The sequence below is a fragment of the Leuciscus leuciscus genome (genome assembly GCF_965113295.1).
Source record: "Leuciscus leuciscus genome assembly, chromosome: 16".
NCBI lineage: Eukaryota > Metazoa > Chordata > Actinopteri > Cypriniformes > Leuciscidae > Leuciscus > Leuciscus leuciscus.
Window position 1 is genome coordinate 11,664,384 of NC_138740.1, and position 27,216 is coordinate 11,691,599.

The following is a 27,216-nucleotide window of genomic DNA, read 5'->3' on the forward strand; positions in this document are numbered from 1 at the left end:
TTGAACAGAATGGTCCCGTTGAAGATGCATGGACTACATTGGCTCCAGCAAATGAACTGATCCGTTTGGAGAGCATATCAGAACGTGAACCCACTGATCCTAATGATGTGAACGAGCAGGAGGATATTCCTGAATACACAGCATCTACCTCTGTCAGTAACACAGCTATGCCACTCGTGGAAGCTGCCCAACTGAATCCTGCACAAATTCGCAAAATGTACCAGAGTTTGAATCAAACACAAGCTTCCATATTTTATGCAGTCCGAGACTGGTGCAAAAGATGTGTCTCTGGTGAAAACCCACAACAGTTTCTGTATTTTTTGAATGGAGGAGCAGGCGTTGGTAAATCACACGTTATCAAATCTATTTATGCAGAAGCAACTAAGATATTGCGCAGGCTTCCATGCATACAAGAGCATACTGACATTTCCAAGCCAACCGTTCTTTTAGCAGCATTCACAGGAACTGCAGCCTTTAACATCTCAGGTAAAACACTGCATTGTCTTCTGAAACTACCAAGAAACTTGAAGCCTCCATACCAAGGCCTGGGAAACAGCTTGGATGAAATCAGGGCAGACCTTTCTAATGCACAAATTTTAATTATCGACGAAATATCAATGGTGTCAAAACAGTTGTTTGCCTATGTGAACTGGAGACTGCAACAGATTAAGGGAAACAAGAAACCTTTTGGTGGCTTATCTGTATTAGCTGTGGGAGATTATTATCAATTACCACCTGTGGGAAGAGCAAAACCACTCTGTGTGTATGAGGACCATGTGCTGGACTTCTGGACAGATCATTTTCAAATGATAACTATGACACAGATCATGAGACAGAGAGATGATCTTGCATACGCTGAGCTGCTCAACAGACTGAGATTAAAAAAGAAGCACGAGAAGCTGACTGATGCAGACAGGTGCATGTTAGAAACTGTGATAAGATCCTCCCCTGAAGAGTGTCCAGCTGATGCATTACACATCTATGCAACCAATAAAGAAGTAGACAATCACAACAGTGAAGCCATATCCTCCCGCTTTACAAATGTCATTACCATAAATGCACATGATTACAAAAAAGATCCCAGAACAGGAGAAATGAAAAGGCAAGCGACTCCATTTAAAGGAGACAATCGTGACCTTATTGACACACTACAGATTGCTATTGGTGCACGAGTGATGCTAACCAGAAATATTGATGTGGGCGATGGATTGGTTAACGGTACTTTTGGGAAAGTGGCCCAAATAATAACCCATACCCGAGACGGATATGTTCAATTAATTGGTCTTCATTTAGATAATGTGACTGCTGGACAAAAACATCGCAACAAAGCACCTGATGGAGATGACAACATTGTCTATATTGAGAGGTCAGAGGAACCACTGAAAAGAAAAGGAACAATGAGAAGACAATTTCCCATGAAGCTTGCTTTCGCATGTACCATCCATAAAGTGCAAGGAATGACAACTGATCGCGCTGTTGTATCTCTGAAGCACATATTCGAATCAGGCATGGCATACGTTGCACTCAGCAGAACAACATCACTCAGTGGACTGCACATTACTGACTTCGAAGAAAAGAAAATCTTCTGTGATCCAAAAATAAGTGCCTCCTTGGAGAACATGCCAAAAGCAGATTTTCACAGTATCCAGCCCATCCTACATATTGTACAGGACTCCAAACTGAATTCAGCTCTTAAAATCATTCATCATAACACAGAGGGACTGGAGTGTCATATGGAGGATTTAAAATGCCACCATGAGCTTCTCTTGGCTGATGTTTTGTGCCTCACTGAAACACACCTGTCAGGCTCAGCTGTTCCTGCTCATCTACATCTGGATGGATACACCATGTACAAACGCAACAGGCATGCATCCTACACAAACTATGCACATTTGGCAAACAAGAATGGTGGTGGAGTGGCCATTTATGTGAAGAACAGCTTTAAAGTTTGTCCTCTGATGTACATACAGAATGTTACTGACTTGGAATATTTGGTTTTGAAGATAGAAGCCCCCAAACAAGCACTTCTTGCAGTGATCTACAGACCACCAAGTTATAATTTGGCAGAGTTTTTGGCACACCTGAACGCCCTCTTGACATCTCTGGAGATCATTGATTTCAGGCCTCTAATCGTCTGTGGCGACTTCAATGAAGATCAGCTTTCTCGTTGCAACAAACCTATTCTCAATTTGTTTGAAGATAAAGGATACACACAGCTAATCAGCACCGGGACAACAGAAAAAAACACACTTCTAGATCCTATCTTCATAAGTGGCGCACACTCAAACATCAGAGCAGGAGTTCTACAGACGTATTACAGCTATCATGATCCTGTGTTTTGTGTTTTAGAGTAGAAACATAAAATATATCATCACTAATCTGCATCACACATTCAACACTGTTGTAAGATAACATCTTTATTTCAAGAAAAAAATAATGCTAATACAAATAAATGTATACCACAAAACTGTTCACATTGTCTTCTACTTGTGTGCATGTGTGTGTGAATGTGTTACATATAGACTGTTTGTTTGTTTGTTTGTTTGTTTGTTTGTTTGTTTGTTAGATAAGGAATGGATGGAGAGTGAATGTCCTTTCCAAGGATCGCCACCTTGACGTGGTGGAAAGGCTTGTGTGTTCCAGTGATCTTAAGAGTGAGTAATTCTGGAGTTTTTTACTCCGGTTTGACTTGCTTAAGAGTGAGGTTCCAGACTAAGTGCGATCCAAATGGGCATTAACTAAATAAAATAATTTTTGAAGCATAATTACTTGATTTTTGTCTTTCTTGATCTCCACACACACATACACACACACACACACACACACACACACACACACACACGGAAGTGTTGGAAGTGCTGTTTGCTAGCATAAGTCAAAAGAGCCAAACCTCATCTCTATACGATGTTCTGATACAGAGATATAGGTCTCAAAACGGTTGCTAGGGTACTCAAGTTTGGTTGCTATGGAGTTGCTTGGGAGCTGGGAGCTTTAAACTTAAGAAGTTTAAATTGGTTTAAAGTTTATGACAGAGAGATAGATAGATAAATAAGTTAGATACACACACACACACACACACACACACACACACACACACACACACACACTACCTCGCTCACACACTCACTCAGACACACACACACACACTCAGAGTTTATGAGTTTAGAGTTTATAAGTGTACAAGTTTTTGAGTTTAAATGAGTTTAGAGTTCAGAGTTTATTCATTTATGAGTTTAAGAGTTCATAAGTCTATGAATTCATGAGTTTATTAGTTAATTAGTTATTAAATTTAGGCTTGTGTGTTCCAGTGATCTTAAGAGTGAGTAAAGTAATAAAATGCATAAAATGAGTACGTTTTTTACTCCGGTTTGACTTGCTTAAGAGTGAGGTTCCAGACTAAGTGCGATCCAAATGGGCATTAACTAAATAAAATAATTTTTGAAGCATAATTACTTGATTTTTGTCTTTCTTGATCCATACACACACACACACACACACACACATAGTGGTTGCTATGGTGTTGCTAGGGTATTTTGGGTGGTTGCTAGGGTGTTTTGCGTGGCTGCTAGGGTGTTCTGGGTGGTTGCTAGGCAGTTGCTAGGGTGTTATGGGTGGTTACTAGGATGTTTTGTGTGGTTGCTATGGTGTTGCTAGGGTATTTTGGGTGGTTGCTAGGGTCTTTTGGGTGGTTGCTAGGCGGTTGCTAGGGTGTTTTGGGTGGTTGCTAGGTGGTTGTTAGGGTGTTCTGGGTGGTTGCTAGGATATTTTGGGTGGTTGCTAGGGTCTTTTGGGTGGTTGCTAGGCGGTTGCTAGGATGTTTTGGGTGGTTGCTAGGCGGTTGCTAGGGTGTTCTGGGTGGTTGCTAGGATATTTTGGGTGGTTGCTAGGGTCTTTTGGGTGGTTTCTAGGGTGTTCTGGGTGGTTGCTAGGTGGTTGCTAGGGTGTTCTGGGTGGTTGCTATGGTATTCAGAGCGGTTGATATGGTGTTACTAGGTGGTTGGTAGTTGTCACAGATGGTTACTATGGAGTTTTTATAGAGTTCTTACTTAACTAATCGCTATTAGCATGTAGCTATTTACTGCTAGCATGTGTAGCATGTTGGGAGCTGGGAGCTTTAAACTTAAGAAGTTTAAATTGGTTTAAAGTTTAAAGTAGTTTGAAGTTTATGACAGAGAGATAGATAGATAAATAAGTTAGATAGATACACACACACACACACACACACACACACACACACAAACAGACTACCTCGCTCACACACTCACTCAGACACTCAGACACACACACACTCAGAGTTTATGAGTTTAGAGTTTATAAGTGTATAAATTGATGAGTTTATAAGTGTACAAGTTTTTGAGTTTAAATGAGTTTAGAGTTCAGAGTTTATGAGTTTAAGAGTTCATAAGTCTATGAATTCATGAGTTTATTACTTAATTAGTTATTACATTTAAGTTAATTAGTGTATAGATACACACACACACACACACACACACACACAAACACACACACACTCAAACAGACACTCAGACACACACACACACGTTGCTCAGAGTTTATGAGTTTAGAGTTTATAAGTGTATAAATTGATGAGTTTATAAGTGTACAAGTTTTTGAGTTTAGAGTTTATAAGTTTAAATGAGTTTAGAGTTCAGAGTTTATTAATTTATGAGTTTAAGAGTTCATAAGTCTATGAATTCATGAGTTTATTAGTTAATTAGTTATTAAATTTAAGTTAATTAGTTTATAAGTGTATGAGATTAGAGTTTATTAGTTTAAATGAGTTTCATTGGCTAATATATATAGAATGGCAGTTTGATTTAGTTTTCAAGGGATTTAGATTTGAATTTTTGTCGGTTGGTGAGTTTGAATTTTTTTAGAATGCCCAATGTTAAGTCAATGGGAGTTTTTCCGAGTTTTGATCGTCATTTGTAGGAAAACCGTAAGTCCGATCAGTCTGAAAAGATAAAGCAACTAACTTCAGATCAGTTTGAGTGTCTGAGCCGAGTTTGGAGTATGTAGAGTTAAAGCTCTAGGGCGAGTTTGAGTCAACAGTTTTTCACAGAAGAATAATAATATTAACTAGATGCGAAAGTTCGTCGAGACAAACTTTAAGTTGGCTTGAGAAAGTTTGGACCAGAACGTTTTTTGCTAGGCGGTTGCTAGGGTGTTCTGGGTGGTTGCTAGGGTGTTTTGGGTGGTTGCTAGGGTCTTTTGGGTGGTTGCTAGGTGGTTGCTAGGGTCTTTTGGGTGGTTGCTAGGCGGTTGCTAGGGTGTTCTGGGTGGTTGCTAGGGTGTTTTGGGTGGTTGCTAGGGTATTCTGGGTGGTTGCTAGGATATTTTGGGTGGTTGCTAGGGTCTTTTGGGTGGTTGCTAGGGTCTTTTGGGTGGTTGCTAGGCGGTTGCTAGGGTGTTCTGGGTGGTTGCTAGGGTCTTTTGGGTGGTTGCTAAGCGGTTGCTAGGGTGTTTTGGGTGGTTGCTAGGGTCTTTTGGGTGGTTGCTAGGCGGTTGCTATGGTGTTCTGGGTGGTTGCTAGGGTGTTTTGGGTGGTTGCTAGGGTATTCTGGGTGGTTGCTAGGCGGTTGCTAGGGTGTTCTGGGTAGTTGCTAGGGTGTTTTGGGTGGTTGCTAGGGTATTCTGGGTGGTTGCTAGGCGGTTGCTAGGGTCTTTTGGGTGGTTGCTAGGGTCTTTTGGGTGGTTGCTAGGGTGTTCTGGGTGGTTGCTAGGCGGTTGCTAGGGTGTTATGGGTGGTTACTAGGATGTTTTGTGTGGTTGCTATGGTGTTGCTAGGGTATTTTGGGTGGTTGCTAGGGTGTTCTGGGTGGTTGCTAGGCGGTTGCTAGGGTGTTATGGGTGGTTACTAGGATGTTTTGTGTGGTTGCTATGGTGTTGCTATGGTATTTTTGGTGGTTGCTAGGGTCTTTTGGGTGGTTGCTAGGGTGTTTTGGGTGGTTGCTAGGTGGTTGCTAGGGTGTTCTGGGTGGTTGCTAGGGTCTTTTGGGTGGTTGCTAGGGTGTTCTGGGTGGTTGCTAGGTGGTTGCTATGGTATTCAGAGCGGTAGATAGATAGATACACACACACACACACACACACACACACACACACACACACACACACACACACACACTCAAACAGACTACCTCGCTCACACACTCACTCAGACACTCAGACACACACACACACACACACACACACACAAGAGTTTATGAGTTTAGAGTTTATAAGTGTATAAATTGATGAGTTTATAAGTGTACAAGTTTTTGAGTTTAGAGTTTATAAGTTTAAATGAGTTTAGAGTTCAGAGTTTATTAATTTATGAGTTTAAGAGTTCATAAGTCTATGAATTCATGAGTTTATTAGTTAATTAGTTATTAAATTTAAGTTAATTAGTTTATAAGTGTATGAGATTAGAGTTTTTTAGTTTAAATGAGTTTCATTGGCTAATATATATAGAATGGCAGTTTGAATTAGTTTTCAAGGGATTTAGATTTAAATTTTTGTCGGTTGGTGAGTTTGAATTTTTTTAGAATGCCCAATGTTAAGTCAATGGGAGTTTTTCCGAGTTTTGATCGTCATTTGTAGGAAAACCGTAAGTCCGATCAGTCTGAAAAGATATAGCATATAGCTGCAGATCAGTTTGAGTGTCTGAGCCGAGTTTGAAGTATGTAGAGTTAAAGCTCTAGGGCGAGTTTGAGTCAACAGTTTTAGTAAGAAGAATAATAATAATAACTAGATGCGAAAGTTCGTCGAGACAAACTTTAAGTTGGCTTGAGAAAGTTTGGACCAGAACGTTTTTTGCTAGGCGGTTGCTAGGATTTTATGGGTGGTTGCTATGGTGTTCCTAGGGTATTTTGGGAGGTTGCTAGGGTGTTCTGGGTGGTTGCTAGGTGGTTGCTAGGGTGTCCTGGGTGGTTGCTAGGGTCTTTTGGGTGGTTGCTAGGGTATTTTGGGTGGTTGCTAGGCGGCTGCTAGGGTGTTCTGGGTGGTTGCTAGGGTTTTTTGGGTGGTTGCTAGGGTATTCTGGGTGGTTGCTAGGCGGTTGCTAGGATATTTTGGGTGGTTGCTAGGGTCTTCTGGGTGGTTGTTAGGTGGTTGCTAGGGTGTCCTGGGTGGTTGCTAGGGTCTTTTGGGTGGTTGCTAGGCGGTTGCTAGGGTGTTCTGGGTGGTTGCTAGGGTCTTTTGGGTGGTTGCTAGGGTCTTTTGGGTGGTTGCTAGGTGGTTGCTAGGGTCTTTTGGGTGGTTGCTAGGCGGTTGCTAGGGTGTTCTGGGTGGTTGCTAGGGTGTTTTGGGTGGTTGCTAGGGTATTCTGGGTGGTTGCTAGGGTATTCTGGGTGGTTGCTAGGATATTTTGGGTGGTTGCTAGGGTCTTTTGGGTGGTTGCTAGGCGGTTGCTAGGGTGTTCTGGGTGGTTGCTAGGGTCTTTTGGGTGGTTGCTAGGCGGTTGCTAGGGTGTTTTGGGTGGTTGCTAGGGTCTTTTGGGTGGTTGCTAGGCGGTTGCTAGGGTCTTTTGGGTGGTTGCTAGGGTCTTTTGGGTGGTTGCTAGGGTGTTTTGGGTGGTTGCTAGGGTATTCTGGGTGGTTGCTAGGCGGTTGCTAGGGTCTTTTGGGTGGTTGCTAGGCGGTTGCTATGGTGTTCTGGGTGGTTGCTAGGGTGTTTTGGGTGGTTGCTAGGGTATTCTGGGTGGTTGCTAGGCGGTTGCTAGGGTGTTTTGGGTGGTTGCTAGGGTATTCTGGGTGGTTGCTAGGCGGTTGCTAGGGTCTTTTGGGTGGTTGCTAGGGTGTTCTGGGTGGTTGCTAGGCGGTTGCTAGGGTGTTATGGGTGGTTACTAGGATGTTTTGTGTGGTTGCTATGGTGTTGCTAGGGTATTTTGGGTGGTTGCTAGGGTGTTTTGGGTGGTTGCTAGGGTGTTCTGGGTGGTTGCTAGGCGGTTGCTAGGGTGTTATGGGTGGTTACTAGGATGTTTTGTGTGGTTGCTATGGTGTTGCTAGGGTATTTTGGGTGGTTGCTAGGGTCTTTTGGGTGGTTTCTAGGGTGTTTTGGGTGGTTGCTAGGTGGTTGCTAGGGTGTTCTGGGTGGTTGCTAGGATATTTTGGGTGGTTGCTAGGGTCTTTTGGGTGGTTGCTAAGGTGTTCTGGGTGGTTGCTAGGGTGTTCTGGGTGGTTGCTATGGTATTCAGAGCGGTAGATAGATAGATACACACACACACACACACACACACACACACACACACACACACACACACACACACTCAAACAGACTACCTCGCTCACACACTCACTCAGACACACACACACACACACACACACACACACACACACACACTCAGAGTTTATGAGTTTATAAGTGTATAAATTGATGAGTTTATAAGTGTACAAGTTTTTGAGTTTAGAGTTTATAAGTTTAAATGAGTTTAGAGTTCAGAGTTTATTAATTTATGAGTTTAAGAGTTCATAAGTCTATGAATTCATGAGTTTATTAGTTAATTAGTTATTAAATTTAAGTTAATTAGTTTATAAGTGTATGAGATTAGAGTTTTTTAGTTTAAATGAGTTTCATTGGCTAATATATATAGAATGGCAGTTTGGTTTAGTTTTCAAGGGATTTAGATTTGAATTTTTGTCGGTTGGTGAGTTTGAATTTTTTTAGAATGCCCAATGTTAAGTCAATGGGAGTTTTTCCGAGTTTTGATCGTCATTTGTAGGAAAACCGTAAGTCCGATCAGTCTGAAAAGATATAGCATATAGCTGCAGATCAGTTTGAGTGTCTGAGCCGAGTTTGAAGTATGTAGAGTTAAAGCTCTAGGGCGAGTTTGAGTCAACAGTTTTAGTAAGAAGAATAATAATAATAACTAGATGCGAAAGTTCGTCGAGACAAACTTTAAGTTGGCTTGAGAAAGTTTGGACCAGAACGTTTTTTGCTAGGCGGTTGCTAGGATTTTATGGGTGGTTGCTATGGTGTTCCTAGGGTATTTTGGGAGGTTGCTAGGGTGTTCTGGGTGGTTGCTAGGTGGTTGCTAGGGTGTCCTGGGTGGTTGCTAGGGTCTTTTGGGTGGTTGCTAGGTGGTTGCTAGGGTCTTTTGGGTGGTTGCTAGGTGGTTGCTAGGGTGTTATGGGTGGTTGCTAGGGTTTTTTGGGTGGTTGCTAGGGTATTCTGGGTGGTTGCTAGGCGGTTGCTAGGATATTTTGGGTGGTTGCTAGGGTCTTTTGGGTGGTTGCTAGGGTCTTCTGGGTGGTTGCTAGGTGGTTGCTAGGGTGTCCTGGGTGGTTGCTAGGGTCTTTTGGGTGGTTGCTAGGCGGTTGCTAGGGTGTTCTGGGTGGTTGCTAGGGTGTTTTGGGTGGTTGCTAGGGTCTTTTGGGTGGTTGCTAGGTGGTTGCTAGGGTCTTTTGGGTGGTTGCTAGGCGGTTGCTAGGGTGTTCTGGGTGGTTGCTAGGGTGTTTTGGGTGGTTGCTAGGATATTTTGGGTGGTTGCTAGGGTATTTTGGGTGGTTGCTAGGGTGTTTTGGGTGGTTGCTATGGTGTTGCTAGGGTATTTTGGGTGGTTGCTAGGGTGTTTTGGGTGGTTGCTAGGGTCTTTTGGGTGGTTGCTAGGCGGTTGCTAGGGTGTTTTGGGTGGTTGCTAGGGTGTTTTGGGTGGTTGCTAGGGTATTCTGGGTGGTTGCTAGGCGGTTGCTAGGATATTTTGGGTGGTTGCTAGGGTGTTTTGGGTGGTTGCTAGGGTGTTCTGGGTGGTTGCTAGGCGGTTACTAGGGTGTTATGGGTGGTTACTAGGATGTTTTGTGTGGTTGCTATGGTGTTGCTAGGGTATTTTGGGTGGTTGCTAGGGTCTTTTGGGTGGTTACTAGGCGGTTGCTAGGGTGTTTTGGGTGGTTACTAGGATGTTTTGTGTGGTTGCTATGGTGTTGCTAGGGTATTTTGGGTGGTTGCTAGGGTCTTTTGGGTGGTTGCTAGGCAGTTGCTAGGGTGTTTTGGGTGTTTGCCAGGGTGTTTTGGGTGGTTGCTATGGTCTTTTGGGTGGTTGCTAGGCGGTTGCTAGGGTGTTTTGGGTGGTTGCTAGGGTCTTTTGGGTGGTTGCTAGGCGGTTGCTAGGGTGTTTTGTGTGGTTACTAGGATGTTTTGTGTGGTTGCTATGGTGTTGCTAGGGTATTTTGGGTGGTTGCTAGGGTCTTTTGGGTGGTTGCTAGGCGGTTGCTAGGGTGTTTTGGGTGGTTGCTAGGGTGTTTTGGGTGGTTGCTATGGTCTTTTGGGTGGTTGCTAGGCGGTTGCTAGGGTGTTTTGGGTGGTTGCTAGGGTCTTTTGGGTGGTTGCTAGGATATTTTGGGTGGTTGCTAGGGTCTTTTGGGTGGTTGCTAGGGTGTTCTGGGTGGTTGCTAGGGTGTTCTGGGTGGTTGCTATGGTATTCAGAGCGGTAGATAGATAGATACACACACACACACACACACTCAGAGTTTATGAGTTTAGAGTTTATAAGTGTATAAATTGATGAGTTTATAAGTGTACAAGTTTTTGAGTTTAGAGTTTATAAGTTTAAATGAGTTTAGAGTTCAGAGTTTATTAATTTATGAGTTTAAGAGTTCATAAGTCTATGAATTCATGAGTTTATTAGTTAATTAGTTATTCAATTTAAGTTAATTAGTTTATAAGTGTATGTAATTAGAGTTTATTAGTTTAAATGAGTTTCATTGGCTAATATATATAGAATGGCAGTTTGATTTAGTTTTCAAGGGATTTAGATTTGAATTTTTGTCGGTTGGTGAGTTTGAATTTTTTTAGAATGCCCAATGTTAAGTCAATGGGACTTTTTCCGAGTTTTGATCGTCATTTGTAGGAAAACCGTAAGTCCGATCAGTCTGAAAAGATATAGCATAAAACTTCAGATCAGTTTGAGTGTCTGAGCCGAGTTTGGAGTATGTAGAGTTAAAGCTCTAGGGCGAGTTTGAGTCAATAGTTTTTCACAGAAGAATAATAATAATAATATTAATAATAATAAGTTTAAATAGGATTTCAATATGTTGGCTCTCTCAAGCCAACTTAATAATAATAAGTTTAAATAGGATTTCAATATGTTGGCTTTCTCAAGCCAACTTAACTAGATGCGAAAGTTCGTCGAGACAAACTTTAAGTTGGCTTGAGAAAGTTTGGACCAGAACGTTTTTTGCTAGGCGGTTGCTAGGATTTTATGGGTGGTTGCTATGGTGTTCCTAGGGTATTTTGGGAGGTTGCTAGGGTGTTCTGGGTGGTTGCTAGGTGGTTGCTAGGGTGTCCTGGGTGGTTGCTAGGGTCTTTTGGGTGGTTGCTAGGTGGTTGCTAGGGTCTTTTAGGTGGTTGCTAGGCGGTTGCTAGGGTGTTCTGGGTGGTTGCTAGGGTTTTTTGGGTGGTTGCTAGGGTATTCTGGGTGGTTGCTAGGCGGTTGCTAGGATATTTTGGGTGGTTGCTAGGGTCTTTTGGGTGGTTGCTAGGGTGTTCTGGGTGGTTGCTAGATGGTTGCTAGGGTGTCCTGGGTGGTTGCTAGGGTCTTTTGGGTGGTTGCTAGGCGGTTGCTAGGGTGTTCTGGGTGGTTGCTAGGGTGTTTTGGGTGGTTGCTAGGGTCTTTTGGGTGGTTGCTAGGTGGTTGCTAGGGTCTTTTGGGTGGTTGCTAGGCGGTTGCTAGGGTGTTCTGGGTGGTTGCTAGGGTATTTTGGGTGGTTGCTAGGGTCTTTTGGGTGGTTGCTAGGCGGTTGCTAGGGTGTTCTGGGTGGTTGCTAGGGTCTTTTGGGTGGTTGCTAGGCGGTTGCTAGGGTGTTTTGGGTGGTTGCTAGGGTCTTTTGGGTGGTTGCTAGGCGGTTGCTAGGGTCTTTTGGGTGGTTGCTAGGGTGTTTTGGGTGGTTGCTAGGGTATTCTGGGTGGTTGCTAGGCGGTTGCTAGGGTCTTTTGGGTGGTTGCTAGGCGGTTGCTATGGTGTTCTGGGTGGTTGCTAGGGTGTTTTGGGTGGTTGCTAGGGTATTCTGGGTGGTTGCTAGGCGGTTGCTAGGGTGTTCTGGGTGGTTGCTAGGGTCTTTTGGGTGGTTGCTAGGGTCTTTTGGGTGGTTGCTAGGGTGTTCTGGCTGGTTGCTAGGCGGTTGCTAGGGTGTTATGGGTGGTTACTAGGATGTTTTGTGTGGTTGCTATGGTGTTGCTAGGGTATTTTGGGTGGTTGCTAGGGTGTTTTGGGTGGTTGCTATGGTGTTCTGGGTGGTTGCTAGGATATTTTGGGTGGTTGCTAGGGTCTTTTGGGTGGTTGCTAGGGTGTTCTGGGTGGTTGCTAGGGTGTTCTGGGTGGTTGCTATGGTATTCAGAGCGGTAGATAGATAGATACACACACACACACACACACACACACACACACACACACACACACACACTCAGAGTTTATGAGTTTAGAGTTTATAAGTGTATAAATTGATGAGTTTATAAGTGTACAAGTTTTTGAGTTTAGAGTTTATAAGTTTAAATGAGTTTAGAGTTCAGAGTTTATTAATTTATGAGTTTAAGAGTTCATAAGTCTATGAATTCATGAGTTTATTAGTTAATTAGTTATTAAATTTAAGTTAATTAGTTTATAAGTGTATGAGATTAGAGTTTTTTAGTTTAAATGAGTTTCATTGGCTAATATATATAGAATGGCAGTTTGAATTAGTTTTCAAGGGATTTAGATTTAAATTTTTGTCGGTTGGTGAGTTTGAATTTTTTTAGAATGCCCAATGTTAAGTCAATGGGAGTTTTTCCGAGTTTTGATCGTCATTTGTAGGAAAACCGTAAGTCCGATCAGTCTGAAAAGATATAGCATATAGCTGCAGATCAGTTTGAGTGTCTGAGCCGAGTTTGGAGTATGTAGAGTTAAAGCTCTAGGGCGAGTTTGAGTCAACAGTTTTAGTAAGAAGAATAATAATAATAACTAGATGCGAAAGTTCGTCGAGACAAACTTTATGTTGGCTTGAGAAAGTTTGGAGCAGAACGTTTTTTGCTAGGCGGTTGCTAGGATGTTGCTATGGTGTTGCTAGGGTATTTTGGGAGGTTGCTAGGGTGTTCTGGGTGGTTGCTAGGTGGTTGCTAGGGTGTCCTGGGTGGTTGCTAGGGTCTTTTGGGTGATTGCTAGGGTCTTCTGGGTGGTTGCTAGGTGGTTGCTAGGGTCTTTTGGGTGGTTGCTAGGGTGTTCTGGGTGGTTGCTAGGCGGTTGCTAGGGTGTTATGGGTGGTTGCTAGGGTGTTTTGGGTGGTTGCTAGGGTGTTTTGGGTGGTTGCTAGGTGGTTGCTAGGGTCTTTTGGGTGGTTGCTAGGCGGTTGCTAGGGTGTTCTGGGTGGTTGCTAGGGTGTTTTGGGTGGTTGCTAGGGTATTCTGGGTGGTTGCTAGGGTCTTTTGGGTGGTTGCTAGGGTCTTTTGGGTGGTTGCTAGGCGGTTGCTAGGGTGTTCTGGGTGGTTGCTAGGGTCTTTTGGGTGGTTGCTAGGCGGTTGCTAGGGTCTTTTGGGTGGTTGCTAGGGTATTCTGGGTGGTTGCTAGGCGGTTGCTAGGGTCTTTTGGGTGGTTGCTAGGCGGTTGCTATGGTGTTCTGGGTGGTTGCTAGGGTGTTTTGGGTGGTTGCTAGGGTATTCTGGGTGGTTGCTAGGCGGTTGCTAGGGTGTTCTGGTTGGTTGCTAGGGTGTTTTGGGTGGTTGCTAGGGTATTCTGGGTGGTTGCTAGGCGGTTGCTAGGGTCTTTTGGGTGGTTGCTAGGGTCTTTTGGGTGGTTGCTATGGTATTCTGGGTGGTTGCTAGGGTCTTTTGGGTGGTTGCTAGGGTGTTCTGGGTGGTTGCTAGGCGGTTGCTAGGGTGTTATGGGTGGTTACTAGGATGTTTTGTGTGGTTGCTATGGTGTTGCTAGGGTATTTTGGGTGGTTGCTAGGGTCTTTTGGGTGGTTGCTAGGCGGTTGCTAGGGTATTTTGGGTGGTTGCTAGGGTCTTTTGGGTGGTTGCTAGGGTCTTTTGGGTGGTTGCTAGGCGGTTGCTAGGGTATTTTGGGTGGTTGCTAGGGTCTTTTGGGTGGTTGCTAGGCGGTTGCTAGGGTGTTCTGGGTGGTTGCTAGGGTGTTTTGGGTGGTTGCTAGGGTATTATGGGTGGTTGCTAGGGTGTTTTGGGTGGTTGCTAGGTAGTTCTGGGTGGTTGCTAGGCGGTTGCTAGGGTGTTATGGGTGGTTACTAGGATGTTTTGTGTGGTTGCTATGGTGTTGCTAGGGTATTTTGGGTGGTTGCTAGGGTGTTTTGGGTGGTTGCTAGGGTCTTTTGGGTGGTTGCTAGGCGGTTGCTAGGGTGTTTTGGGTGGTTGCTAGGGTCTTTTGGGTGGTTGCTAGGATATTTTGGGTGGTTGCTAGGGTCTTTTGGGTGGTTGCTAGGTGGTTGCTAGGGTGTTCTGGGTGGTTGCTATGGTATTCAGAGCGGTAGATAGATAGATACACACACACACACACACACACACACACACACACTCAGACACACACACTCACTCAGACACACACACACACACACACACACACACACACACACACACACTCAGACACACTCACACACACACACACACACACACACACACACACACACACACACACACACACACACACACACACTCACTCAGACACACACACACACACACACACACACACTCACTCACTCAGACACACACACACACACACACACACACACACACTCAGAGTTTATGAGTTTAGAGTTTATAAGTGTATAAATTGATGAGTTTATAAGTGTACACGTTTTTGAGTTTAGAGTTTATAAGTTTAAATGAGTTTAGAGTTCAGAGTTTATTAATTTATGAGTTTAAGAGTTCATAAGTCTATGAATTCATGAGTTTATTAGTTAATTAGTTATTAAATTTAAGTTAATTAGTTTATAAGTGTATGAAATTAGAGTTTATTAGTTTAAATGAGTTTCATTGGCTAATATATATAGAATGGCAGTTTGATTTAGTTTTCAAGGGATTTAGATTTGAATTTTTGTCGGTTGGTGAGTTTGAATTTTTTTAGAATGCCCAATGTTAAGTCAATGGGAGTTTTTCCGAGTTTTGATCGTCATTTGTAGGAAAACCGTAAGTCCGATCAGTCTGAAAAGATATAGCATAAAACTTCAGATCAGTTTGAGTGTCTGAGCCGAGTTTGGAGTATGTAGAGTTAAAGCTCTAGGGCGAGTTTGAGTCAATAGTTTTGTACAGAAGAATAATAATAATAATAAGTTTAAATAGGATTTCAATATATTGGCTTTCTCAAGCCAACATAACTAGATGCGAAAGTTCGTCGAGACAAACTTTAAGTTGGCTTGAGAAAGTTTGGACCAGAACGTTTTTTGCTAGGCGGTTGCTAGGATGTTATGGGTGGTTGCTATGGTGTTGCTAGGATATTTTGGGAGGTTGCTAGGGTGTTCTGGGTGGTTGCTAGGGTCTTTTGGGTGGTTGCTAGGGTATTTTGGGTGGTTGCTAGGGTGTTTTGGGTGGTTGCTAGGGTATTCTGGGTGGTTGCTAGGCGGTTGCTAGGATATTTTGGGTGGTTGCTAGGGTCTTTTGGGTGGTTGCTAGGCGGTTGCTAGGGTGTTATGGGTGGTTGCTAGGGTGTTTTGGGTGGTTGCTAGGGTATTCTGGGTGGTTGCTATGCGGTTGCTAGGATATTTAGGGTGGTTGCTAGGGTCTTTTGGGTGGTTGCTAGGCGGTTGCTAGGGTATTTTGGGTGGTTGCTAAGGTATTTTGGGGTGGTTGCTAGGGTCTTTTGGGTGGTTGCTAGGGTCTTTTGGGTGGTTGCTAGGCGGTTGCTAGGGTGTTCTGGGTGGTTGCTAGGGTGTTTTGGGTGGTTGCTAGGGTGTTCTGGGTGGTTGCTAGGCGGTTGCTAGGGTGTTATGGGTGGTTACTAGGATGTTTTGTGTGGTTGCTATGGTGTTGCTAGGGTATTTTGGGTGGTTGCTAGGGTCTTTTGGGTGGTTGCTAGGGTCTTTTGGGTGGTTGCTAAGTTGTTTTGGGTGGTTGCTAGGGTCTTTTGGGTGGTTGCTATGGTGTTGCTAGGGTATTTTGGGTGGTTGCTAGGGTCTTTTGGGTGGTTGCAAGGCGGTTGCTAGGGTGTTCTGGGTGGTTGCTAGGCGGTTGCTAGGGTGTTATGGGTGGTTACTAGGATGTTTTGTGTGGTTGCTATGGTGTTGCTAGGGTATTTTGGGTGGTTGCTAGGGTGTTTTGGGTGGTTGCTAGGGTCTTTTGGGTGGTTGCTAGGCGGTTGCTAGGGTGTTCTGGGTGGTTGCTAGGGTGTTTTGGGTGGTTGCTAGGGTATTATGGGTGGTTGCTAGGCGGTTGCTAGGATATTTTGGGTGGTTGCTAGGGTGTTTTGGGTGGTTGCTAGGGTGTTCTGGGTGGTTGCTAGGCGGTTGCTAGGGTGTTATGTGTGGTTACTAGGATGTTTTGTGTGGTTGCTATGGTGTTGCTAGGGTATTTTGGGTGGTTGCTAGGGTGTTTTGGGTGGTTGCTAGGGTCTTTTGGGTGGTTGCTAGGCGGTTGCTAGGGTGTTTTGGGTGGTTGCTAGGGTGTTTTGGGTGGTTGCTAGGGTATTTTGGGTGGTTGCTAGGTGGTTGCTAGGGTGTTCTGGGTGGTTGCTAGGGTGTTTTGGGTGGTTGCTAGGGTGTTTTGGGTGGTTGCTAGGGTATTCTGGGTGGTTGCTAGGCGGTTGCTAGAATATTTTGGGTGGTTGCTAGGGTCTTTTGGGTGGTTGCTAGGCGGTTGCTAGGGTGTTCTGGGTGGTTGCTAGGGTGTTTTGGGTGGTTGCTAGGGTATTCTGGGTGTTTGCTATGCGGTTGCTAGGATATTTAGGGTGGTTGCTAGGGTCTTTTGGGTGGTTGCTACGCGGTTGCTAGGGTATTTTGGGTGGTTGCTAGGGTATTCTGGGTGGTTGCTAGGCTATTTTGGGTGGTTTCTAGGGTCTTTTGGGTGGTTGCTAGGCGGTTGCTAGGGTGTTTTGGGTGGTTACTAGGATGTTTTGTGTGGTTGCTATGGTGTTGCTAGGGTATTTTGGGTGGTTGCTAGGGTCTTTTGGGTGGTTGCTAGGCGGTTGCTAGGGTGTTTTGGGTGGTTGCTAGGGTGTTTTGGGTGGTTGCTATGGTCTTTTGGGTGGTTGCTAGGCGGTTGCTAGGGTGTTTTGGGTGGTTGCTAGGGTCTTTTGGGTGGTTGCTAGGATATTTTGGGTGGTTGCTAGGGTCTTTTGGGTGGTTGCTAGGGTGTTCTGGGTGGTTGCTAGGTGGTTGCTAGGGTGTTCTGGGTGGTTGCTATGGTATTCAGAGCGGTAGATAGATAGATACACACACACACACACACACACACACACACACTCAGAGTTTATGAGTTTAGAGTTTATAAGTGTATAAATTGATGAGTTTATAAGTGTACAAGTTTTTGAGTTTAGAGTTTATAAGTTTAAATGAGTTTAGAGTTCAGAGTTTATTAATTTATGAGTTTAAGAGTTCATAAGTCTATGAATTCATGAGTTTATTAGTTAATTAGTTATTCAATTTAAGTTAATTAGTTTATAAGTGTATGAAATTAGAGTTTATTAGTTTAAATGAGTTTCATTGGCTAATATATATAGAATGGCAGTTTGATTTAGTTTTCAAGGGATTTAGATTTGAATTTTTGTCGGTTGGTGAGTTTGAATTTTTTTAGAATGCCCAATGTTAAGTCAATGGGACTTTTTCCGAGTTTTGATCGTCATTTGTAGGAAAACCGTAAGTCCGATCAGTCTGAAAAGATATAGCATAAAACTTCAGATCAGTTTGAGTGTCTGAGCCGAGTTTGGAGTATGTAGAGTTAAAGCTCTAGGGCGAGTTTGAGTCAATAGTTTCCACAGAAGAATAATAATAAGTTTAAATAGGATTTCAATATGTTGGCTTTCTCAAGCCAACTTAATAAGTTTAAATAGGATTTCAATATGTTGGCTTTCTCAAGCCAACTTAATAAGTTTAAATAGGATTTCAATATGTTGGCTTTCTCAAGCCAACTTAACTAGATGCGAAAGTTCGTCGAGACAAACTTTAAGTTGGCTTGAGAAAGTTTGGACCAGAACGTTTTTTGGTAGGCGGTTGCTAGGATGTTATGGGTGGTCGCTATGGTGTTGCTAGGCGGTTGTTAGGGTATTCGGGGTGCTTGCTATGGTGTTGCTAAGCGGTTGCTAGGGTATTCTGGGTGGTTGCTAGGCGGTTGCTAAGGTGTTCTGGGTGGTTGCTAGGCGGTTGCTAGGGTGTTCTGGGTGGTTGCTATGGTGTTGCTAGGCGGTTGCTAGGGCATTCTGGGTGGTTGCTAGGGTATTCTGGGTGGTTGCTAGGCGGTTGCTAGGATATTTTGGGTGGTTGCTAGGGTGTTTTGGGTGGTTGCTAGGGTATTCTGGGTGGTTGCTAGGATATTTTGGGTGGTTGCTAGGGTGTTTTGGGTGGTTGCTAGGGTGTTCTGGGTGGTTGCTAGGCGGTTGCTAGGGTGTTTTGGGTGGTTGCTAGGGTGTTTTGGGTGGTTGCTAGGGTGTTCTGGGTGGTTGCTAGGCGGTTGCTAGGGTGTTTTGGGTGGTTACTAGGATGTTTTGTGTGGTTGCTATGGTGTTGCTAGGATATTTTGGGTGGTTGCTAGGGTCTTTTGGGTGGTTGCTAGGCGGTTGCTAGGGTGTTTTGGGTGGTTACTAGGATGTTTTGTGTGGTTGCTATGGTGTTGCTAGGGTATTTTGGGTGGTTGCTAGGGTCTTTTGGGTGGTTGCTAGGCGGTTGCTAGGGTGTTTTGGGTGGTTGCTAGGGTGTTTTGGGTGGTTGCTATGGTCTTTTGGGTGGTTGCTAGGCGGTTGCTAGGGTGTTTTGGGTGGTTGCTAGGGTCTTTTGGGTGGTTGCTAGGCGGTTGCTAGGGTGTTTTGGGTGGTTACTAGGGTCTTTTGGGTGGTTGCTAGGCGGTTGCTAGGGTGTTTTGGGTGGTTGCTAGGGTGTTTTGGGTGGTTGCTATGGTCTTTTGGGTGGTTGCTAGGCGGTTGCTAGGGTGTTTTGGGTGGTTGCTAGGGTCTTTTGGGTGGTTGCTAGGATATTTTGGGTGGTTGCTAGGGTCTTTTGGGTGGTTGCTAGGGTGTTCTGGGTGGTTGCTAGGGTGTTCTGGGTGGTTGCTATGGTATTCAGAGCGGTAGATAGATAGATACACACACACACACACACACACACACACACACACACACACACACACACACACACTCAGAGTTTATGAGTTTAGATTTTATAAGTGTATAAATTTATGAGTTTATAAGTGTACAAGTTTTTGAGTTTAGAGTTTATAAGTTTAAATGAGTTTAGAGTTCAGAGTTTATTAATTTATGAGTTTAAGAGTTCATAAGTCTATGAATTCATGAGTTTATTAGTTAATTAGTTATTCAATTTAAGTTAATTAGTTTATAAGTGTATGAAATTAGAGTTTATTAGTTTAAATGAGTTTCATTGGCTAATATATATAGAATGGCAGTTTGATTTAGTTTTCAAGGGATTTAGATTTGAATTTTTGTCGGTTGGTGAGTTTGAATTTTTTTAGAATGCCCAATGTTAAGTCAATGGGACTTTTTCCGAGTTTTGATCGTCATTTGTAGGAAAACCGTAAGTCCGATCAGTCTGAAAAGATATAGCATAAAACTTCAGATCAGTTTGAGTGTCTGAGCCGAGTTTGGAGTATGTAGAGTTAAAGCTCTAGGGCGAGTTTGAGTCAATAGTTTTTCACAGAAGAATAATAATAATATTAACTAGATGCGAAAGTTCGTCGAGACAAACTTTAAGTTGGCTTGAGAAAGTTTGGACCAGAACGTTTTTTGCTAGGCGGTTGCTAGGATGTTGCTATGGTGTTGCTAGGGTATTTTGGGAGGTTGCTAGGGTGTTCTGGGTGGTTGCTAGGTGGTTGCTAGGGTGTCCTGGGTGGTTGCTAGGGTCTTTTGGGTGGTTGCTAGGGTATTTTGGGTGGTTGCTAGGCGGTTGCTAGGGTGTTCTGGGTGGTTGCTAGGGTGTTTTGGGTGGTTGCTAGGGTGTTTTGGGTGGTTGCTAGGGTATTCTGGGTGGTTGCTAGGCGGTTGCTAGGATATTTTGGGTGGTTGCTAGGGTCTTTTGGGTGGTTGCTAGGCGGTTGCTAGGGTGTTCTGGGTGGTTGCTAGGGTGTTTTGGGTGGTTGCTAGGGTATTCTGGGTGTTTGCTATGCGGTTGCTAGGATATTTAGGGTGGTTGCTAGGGTCTTTTGGGTGGTTGCTAGGCGGTTGCTAGGGTATTTTGGGTGGTTGCTAGGCTATTTTGGGTGGTTGCTAGGGTCTTTTGGGGGGTTGCTAGGCGGTTGCTAGGGTCTTTTGGGTGGTTGCTATGGTATTCTGGGTGGTTGCTAGGGTCTTTTGGGTGGTTGCTAGGCGGTTGCTAGGGTGTTTTGGGTGGTTGCTAGGGTGTTTTGGGTGGTTGCTAGGGTATTCTGGGTGGTTGCTAGGCGGTTGCTAGGATATTTTGGGTGGTTGCTAGGGTGTTTTGGGTGGTTGCTAGGGTGTTCTGGGTGGTTGCTAGGCGGTTGCTAGGGTGTTTTGGGTGGTTACTAGGATGTTTTGTGTGGTTGCTATGGTGTTGCTAGGGTATTTTGGGTGGTTGCTAGGGTCTTTTGGGTGGTTGCTAGGCGGTTGCTAGGGTGTTTTGGGTGGTTACTAGGATGTTTTGTGTGGTTGCTATGGTGTTGCTAGGGTATTTTGGGTGGTTGCTAGGGTCTTTTGGGTGGTTGCTAGGCGGTTGCTAGGGTGTTTTGGGTGGTTGCTAGGGTGTTTTGGGTGGTTGCTATGGTCTTTTGGGTGGTTGCTAGGCGGTTGCTAGGGTGTTTTGGGTGGTTGCTAGGGTCTTTTGGGTGGTTGCTAGGCGGTTGCTAGGGTGTTTTGGGTGGTTACTAGGATGTTTTGTGTGGTTGCTATGGTGTTGCTAGGGTATTTTGGGTGGTTGCTAGGGTCTTTTGGGTGGTTGCTAGGCGGTTGCTAGGGTGTTTTGGGTGGTTGCTAGGGTGTTTTGGGTGGTTGCTATGGTCTTTTGGGTGGTTGCTAGGCGGTTGCTAGGGTGTTTTGGGTGGTTGCTAGGGTCTTTTGGGTGGTTGCTAGGATATTTTGGGTGGTTGCTAGGGTCTTTTGGGTGGTTGCTAGGGTGTTCTGGGTGGTTGCTAGGGTGTTCTGGGTGGTTGCTATGGTATTCAGAGCGGTAGATAGATAGATACACACACACACACACACACACACACACACACACACTCAGAGTTTATGAGTTTAGATTTTATAAGTTTAAATGAGTTTAGAGTTCAGAGTTTATTAATTTATGAGTTTAAGAGTTCATAAGTCTATGAATTCATGAGTTTATTAGTTAATTAGTTATTCAATTTAAGTTAATTAGTTTATAAGTGTATGAAATTAGAGTTTATTAGTTTAAATGAGTTTCATTGGCTAATATATATAGAATGGCAGTTTGATTTAGTTTTCAAGGGATTTAGATTTGAATTTTTGTCGGTTGGTGAGTTTGAATTTTTTTAGAATGCCCAATGTTAAGTCAATGGGAGTTTTTCCGAGTTTTGATCGTCATTTGTAGGAAAACCGTAAGTCCGATCAGTCTGAAAAGATATAGCATAAAACTTCAGATCAGTTTGAGTGTCTGAGCCGAGTTTGGAGTATGTAGAGTTAAAGCTCTAGGGCGAGTTTGAGTCAATAGTTTTTCACAGAAGAATAATAATAATATTAATAATAAGTTTAAATAGGATTTCAATATGTTGGCTCTCTCAAGCCAACTTAATAATAAGTTTAAATAGGATTTCAATATGTTGGCTCTCTCAAGCCAACTTAATAATAATAATAATAATAAGTTTAAATAGGATTTCAATATGTTGGCTCTCTCAAGCCAACTTAACTAGATGCGAAAGTTCGTCGAGACAAACTTTAAGTTGGCTTGAGAAAGTTTGGACCAGAACGTTTTTTGCTAGGCGGTTGCTAGGATGTTGCTATGGTGTTGCTAGGGTATTTTGGGAGGTTGCTAGGGTGTTCTGGGTGGTTGCTAGGGTGTCCTGGGTGGTTGCTAGGGTCTTTTGGGTGGTTGCTAGGGTATTTTGGGTGGTTGCTAGGCGGTTGCTAGGGTGTTCTGGGTGGTTGCTAGGGTGTTTTGGGTGGTTGTTAGGGTATTCTGGGTGGTTGCTAGGCGGTTGCTAGGATAATTTGGGTGGTTGCTAGGGTCTTTTGGGTGGTTGCTAGGCGGTTGCTAGGGTTTTCTGGGTGGTTGCTAGGGTGTTTTGGGTGGTTGCTAGGCTATTTTGGGTGGTTGCTAGGGTCTTTTGGGTGGTTGCTAGGCGGTTGCTAGGGTATTTTGGGTGGTTGCTATGGTATTCTGGGTGGTTGCTAGGCGGTTGCTAGGGTATTTTGGGTGGTTGCTAGGGTATTCTGGGTGGTTGCTAGGCTATTTTGGGTGGTTGCTAGGGTCTTTTGGGTGGTTGCTAGGCGGTTGCTAGGGTATTTTGGGTGGTTGCTATGGTATTCTGGGTGGTTGCTAGGGTCTTTTGGGTGGTTGCTAGGCGGTTGCTAGGGTGTTTTGGGTGGTTGCTAGGGTATTCTGGGTGGTTGCTAGGCGGTTGCTAGGATATTTTGGGTGGTTGCTAGGGTGTTCTGGGTGGTTGCTAGGCGGTTGCTAGGGTGTTATGGGTGGTTACTAGGATGTTTTGTGTGGTTGCTATGGTGTTGCTAGGGTATTTTGGGTGGTTGCTAGGGTCTTTTGGGTGGTTGCTAGGCGGTTGCTAGGGTGTTTTGGGTGGTTACTAGGATGTTTTGTGTGGTTGCTATGGTGTTGCTAGGGTATTTTGGGTGGTTGCTAGGGTCTTTTGGGTGGTTGCTAGGCGGTTGCTAGGGTGTTTTGGGTGGTTGCTAGGGTGTTTTGGGTGGTTGCTATGGTCTTTTAAGGTGGTTGCTAGGCGGTTGCTAGGGTGTTTTGGGTGGTTGCTAGGGTCTTTTGGGTGGTTGCTAGGATATTTTGGGTGGTTGCTAGGGTGTTCTGGGTGGTTGCTAGGTGGTTGCTAGGGTGTTCTGGGTGGTTGCTATGGTATTCAGAGCGGTAGATAGATAGATACACACACACACACACACACACACTCAGAGTTTATGAGTTTAGAGTTTATAAGTGTATAAATTGATGAGTTTATAAGTGTACAAGTTTTTGAGTTTAGAGTTTATAAGTTTAAATGAGTTTAGAGTTCATAAGTCTATGAATTCATGAGTTTATTAGTTAATTAGTTATTCAATTTAAGTTAATTAGTTTATAAGTGTATGAAATTAGAGTTTATTAGTTTAAATGAGTTTCATTGGCTAATATATATAGAATGGCAGTTTGATTTAGTTTTCAAGGGATTTAGATTTGAATTTTTGTCGGTTGGTGAGTTTGAATTTTTTTAGAATGCCCAATGTTAAGTCAATGGGACTTTTTCCGAGTTTTGATCGTCATTTGTAGGAAAACCGTAAGTCCGATCAGTCTGAAAAGATATAGCATAAAACTTCAGATCAGTTTGAGTGTCTGAGCCGAGTTTGGAGTATGTAGAGTTAAAGCTCTAGGGCGAGTTTGAGTCAATAGTTTCCACAGAAGAATAATAATAATAATATTAATTAATAATAATAATAAGTTTAAATAGGATTTCAATATGTTGGCTTTCTCAAGCCAACTTAATAAGTTTAAATAGGATTTCAATATATTGGCTTTCTCAAGCCAACATAACTAGATGCGAAAGTTCGTCGAGACAAACTTTAAGTTGGCTTGAGAAAGTTTGGACCGGAAAGTTTTTTGCTAGGCGGTTGCTAGGATGTTATGGGTGGTTGCTATGGTGTTGCTAGGGTATTTTGGGAGGTTGCTAGGGTATTCTGGGTGGTTGCTAGGTGGTTGCTAGGGTGTCCTGGGTGGTTGCTAGGGTCTTTTGGGTGGTTGTTAGGTGGTTGCTAGGGTCTTTTGGGTGGTTGCTAGGGTCTTTTGGGTGGTTGCTAGGCGGTTGCTAGGGTGTTTTGCGTGGTTGCTAGGGTATTATGGGTGGTTGCTAGGCGGTTGCTAGGATATTTTGGGTGGTTGCTAGGGTGTTTTGGGTGGTTGCTAGGGTGTTCTGGGTGGTTGCTAGGCGGTTGCTAGGGTGTTATGGGTGGTTACTAGGATGTTTTGTGTGGTTGCTATGGTGTTGCTAGGGTATTTTGGGTGGTTGCTAGGGTGTTTTGGGTGGTTGCTAGGCGGTTGCTAGGGTGTTTTGGGTGGTTGCTAGGGTCTTTTGGGTGGTTGCTAGGTTGTTGCTAGGGTGTTCTAGGTGGTTGCTAGGGTGTTTTGGGTGGTTGCTAGGGTATTATGGGTGGTTGCTAGGCGGTTGCTAGGATATTTTGGGTGGTTGCTAGGGTGTTTTGGGTGGTTGCTAGGGTGTTCTGGGTGGTTGCTAGGCGGTTGCTAGGGTGTTATGGGTGGTTACTAGGATGTTTTGTGTGGTTGCTATGGTGTTGCTAGGGTATTTTGGGTGGTTGCTAGGGTGTTTTGGGTGGTTGCTAGGCGGTTGCTAGGGTGTTTTGGGTGGTTGCTATGGTCTTTTGGGTGGTTGCTAGGCGGTTGCTAGGGTGTTTTGGGTGGTTGCTAGGGTGTTCTGGGTGGTTGCTAGGTGGTTGCTAGGGTGTTCTGGGTGGTTGCTATGGTATTCAGAGCGGTAGATAGATAGATACACACACACACACACACACACACACACTCAGAGTTTATGAGTTTAGAGTTTATAAGTGTATAAATTGATGAGTTTATAAGTGTACAAGTTTTTGAGTTTAGAGTTTATAAGTTTAAATGAGTTTAGAGTTCAGAGTTTATTAATTTATGAGTTTAAGAGTTCATAAGTATATGAATTCATGAGTTTATTAGTTAATTAGTTATTAAATTTAAGTTAATTAGTTTATAAGTGTATGAGATTAGCGTTTATTAGTTTAAATGAGTTTCATTGGCTAATATATATAGAATGGCAGTTTGATTTAGTTTTCAAGGGATTTAGATTTGAATTTTTGTCGGTTGGTGAGTTTGAATTTTTTTAGAATGCCCAATGTTAAGTCAATGGGAGTTTTTCCGAGTTTTGATCGTCATTTGTAGGAAAACCGTAAGTCCGATCAGTCTGAAAAGATATAGCATATAGCTGCAGATCAGTTTGAGTGTCTGAGCCGAGTTTGAAGTATGTAGAGTTAAAGCTCTAGGGCGAGTTTGAGTCAACAGTTTTAGTAAGAAGAATAATAATAATAACTAGATGCGAAAGTTCGTCGAGACAAACTTTAAGTTGGCTTGAGAAAGTTTGGACCAGAACGTTTTTTGCTAGGCGGTTGCTAGGATTTTATGGGTGGTTGCTATGGTGTTCCTAGGGTATTTTGGGAGGTTGCTAGGGTGTTCTGGGTGGTTGCTAGGTGGTTGCTAGGGTGTCCTGGGTGGTTGCTAGGGTCTTTTGGGTGGTTGCTAGGTGGTTGCTAGGGTCTTTTAGGTGGTTGCTAGGCGGTTGCTAGGGTGTTCTGGGTGGTTGCTAGGGTTTTTTGGGTGGTTGCTAGGGTATTCTGGGTGGTTGCTAGGCGGTTGCTAGGATATTTTGGGTGGTTGCTAGGGTCTTTTGGGTGGTTGCTAGGGTGTTCTGGGTGGTTGCTAGGTGGTTGCTAGGGTGTCCTGGGTGGTTGCTAGGGTCTTTTGGGTGGTTGCTAGGCGGTTGCTAGGGTGTTTTGGGTGGTTGCTAGGGTGTTTTGGGTGGTTGCTAGGGTCTTTTGGGTGGTTGCTAGGTGGTTGCTAGGGTCTTTTGGGTGGTTGCTAGGCGGTTGCTAGGGTGTTCTGGGCGGTTGCTAGGGTGTTCTGGGTGGTTGCTAGGGTCTTTTGGGTGGTTGCTAGGCGGTTGCTAGGGTGTTTTGGGTGGTTGCTAGGGTCTTTTGGGTGGTTGCTAGGCGGTTGCTAGGGTCTTTTGGGTGGTTGCTAGGGTGTTTTGGGTGGTTGCTAGGGTATTCTGGGTGGTTGCTAGGCGGTTGCTAGGGTCTTTTGGGTGGTTGCTAGGCGGTTGCTATGGTGTTCTGGGTGGTTGCTAGGGTGTTTTGGGTGGTTGCTAGGGTATTCTGGGTGGTTGCTAGGCGGTTGCTAGGGTGTTCTGGGTGGTTGCTAGGGTCTTTTGGGTGGTTGCTAGGGTCTTTTGGGTGGTTGCTAGGGTGTTCTGGCTGGTTGCTAGGCGGTTGCTAGGGTGTTATGGGTGGTTACTAGGATGTTTTGTGTGGTTGCTATGGTGTTGCTAGGGTATTTTGGGTGGTTGCTAGGGTGTTTTGGGTGGTTGCTATGGTGTTCTGGGTGGTTGCTAGGATATTTTGGGTGGTTGCTAGGGTCTTTTGGGTGGTTGCTAGGGTGTTCTGGGTGGTTGCTAGGGTGTTCTGGGTGGTTGCTATGGTATTCAGAGCGGTAGATAGATAGATACACACACACACACACACTCAGAGTTTATGAGTTTAGAGTTTATAAGTTTAAATGAGTTTAGAGTTCAGAGTTTATTAATTTATGAGTTTAAGAGTTCATAAGTCTATGAATTCATGAGTTTATTAGTTAATTAGTTATTAAATTTAAGTTAATTAGTTTATATGTGTATGAGATTAGAGTTTTTTAGTTTAAATGAGTTTCATTGGCTAATATATATAGAATGGCAGTTTGAATTAGTTTTCAAGGGATTTAGATTTAAATTTTTGTCGGTTGGTGAGTTTGAATTTTTTTAGAATGCCCAATGTTAAGTCAATGGGAGTTTTTCCGAGTTTTGATCGTCATTTGTAGGAAAACCGTAAGTCCGATCAGTCTGAAAAGATATAGCATATAGCTGCAGATCAGTTTGAGTGTCTGAGCCGAGTTTGAAGTATGTAGAGTTAAAGCTCTAGGGCGAGTTTGAGTCAACAGTTTTAGTAAGAAGAATAATAATAATAACTAGATGCGAAAGTTCGTCGAGACAAACTTTAAGTTGGCTTGAGAAAGTTTGGACCAGAACGTTTTTTGCTAGGCGGTTGCTAGGATGTTGCTATGGTGTTGCTAGGGTATTTTGGGAGGTTGCTAGGGTGTTCTGGGTGGTTGTTAGGTGGTTGCTAGGGTGTCCTGGGTGGTTGCTAGGGTATTTTGGGTGGTTGCTAGGGTATTTTGGGTGGTTGCTAGGCGGTTGCTA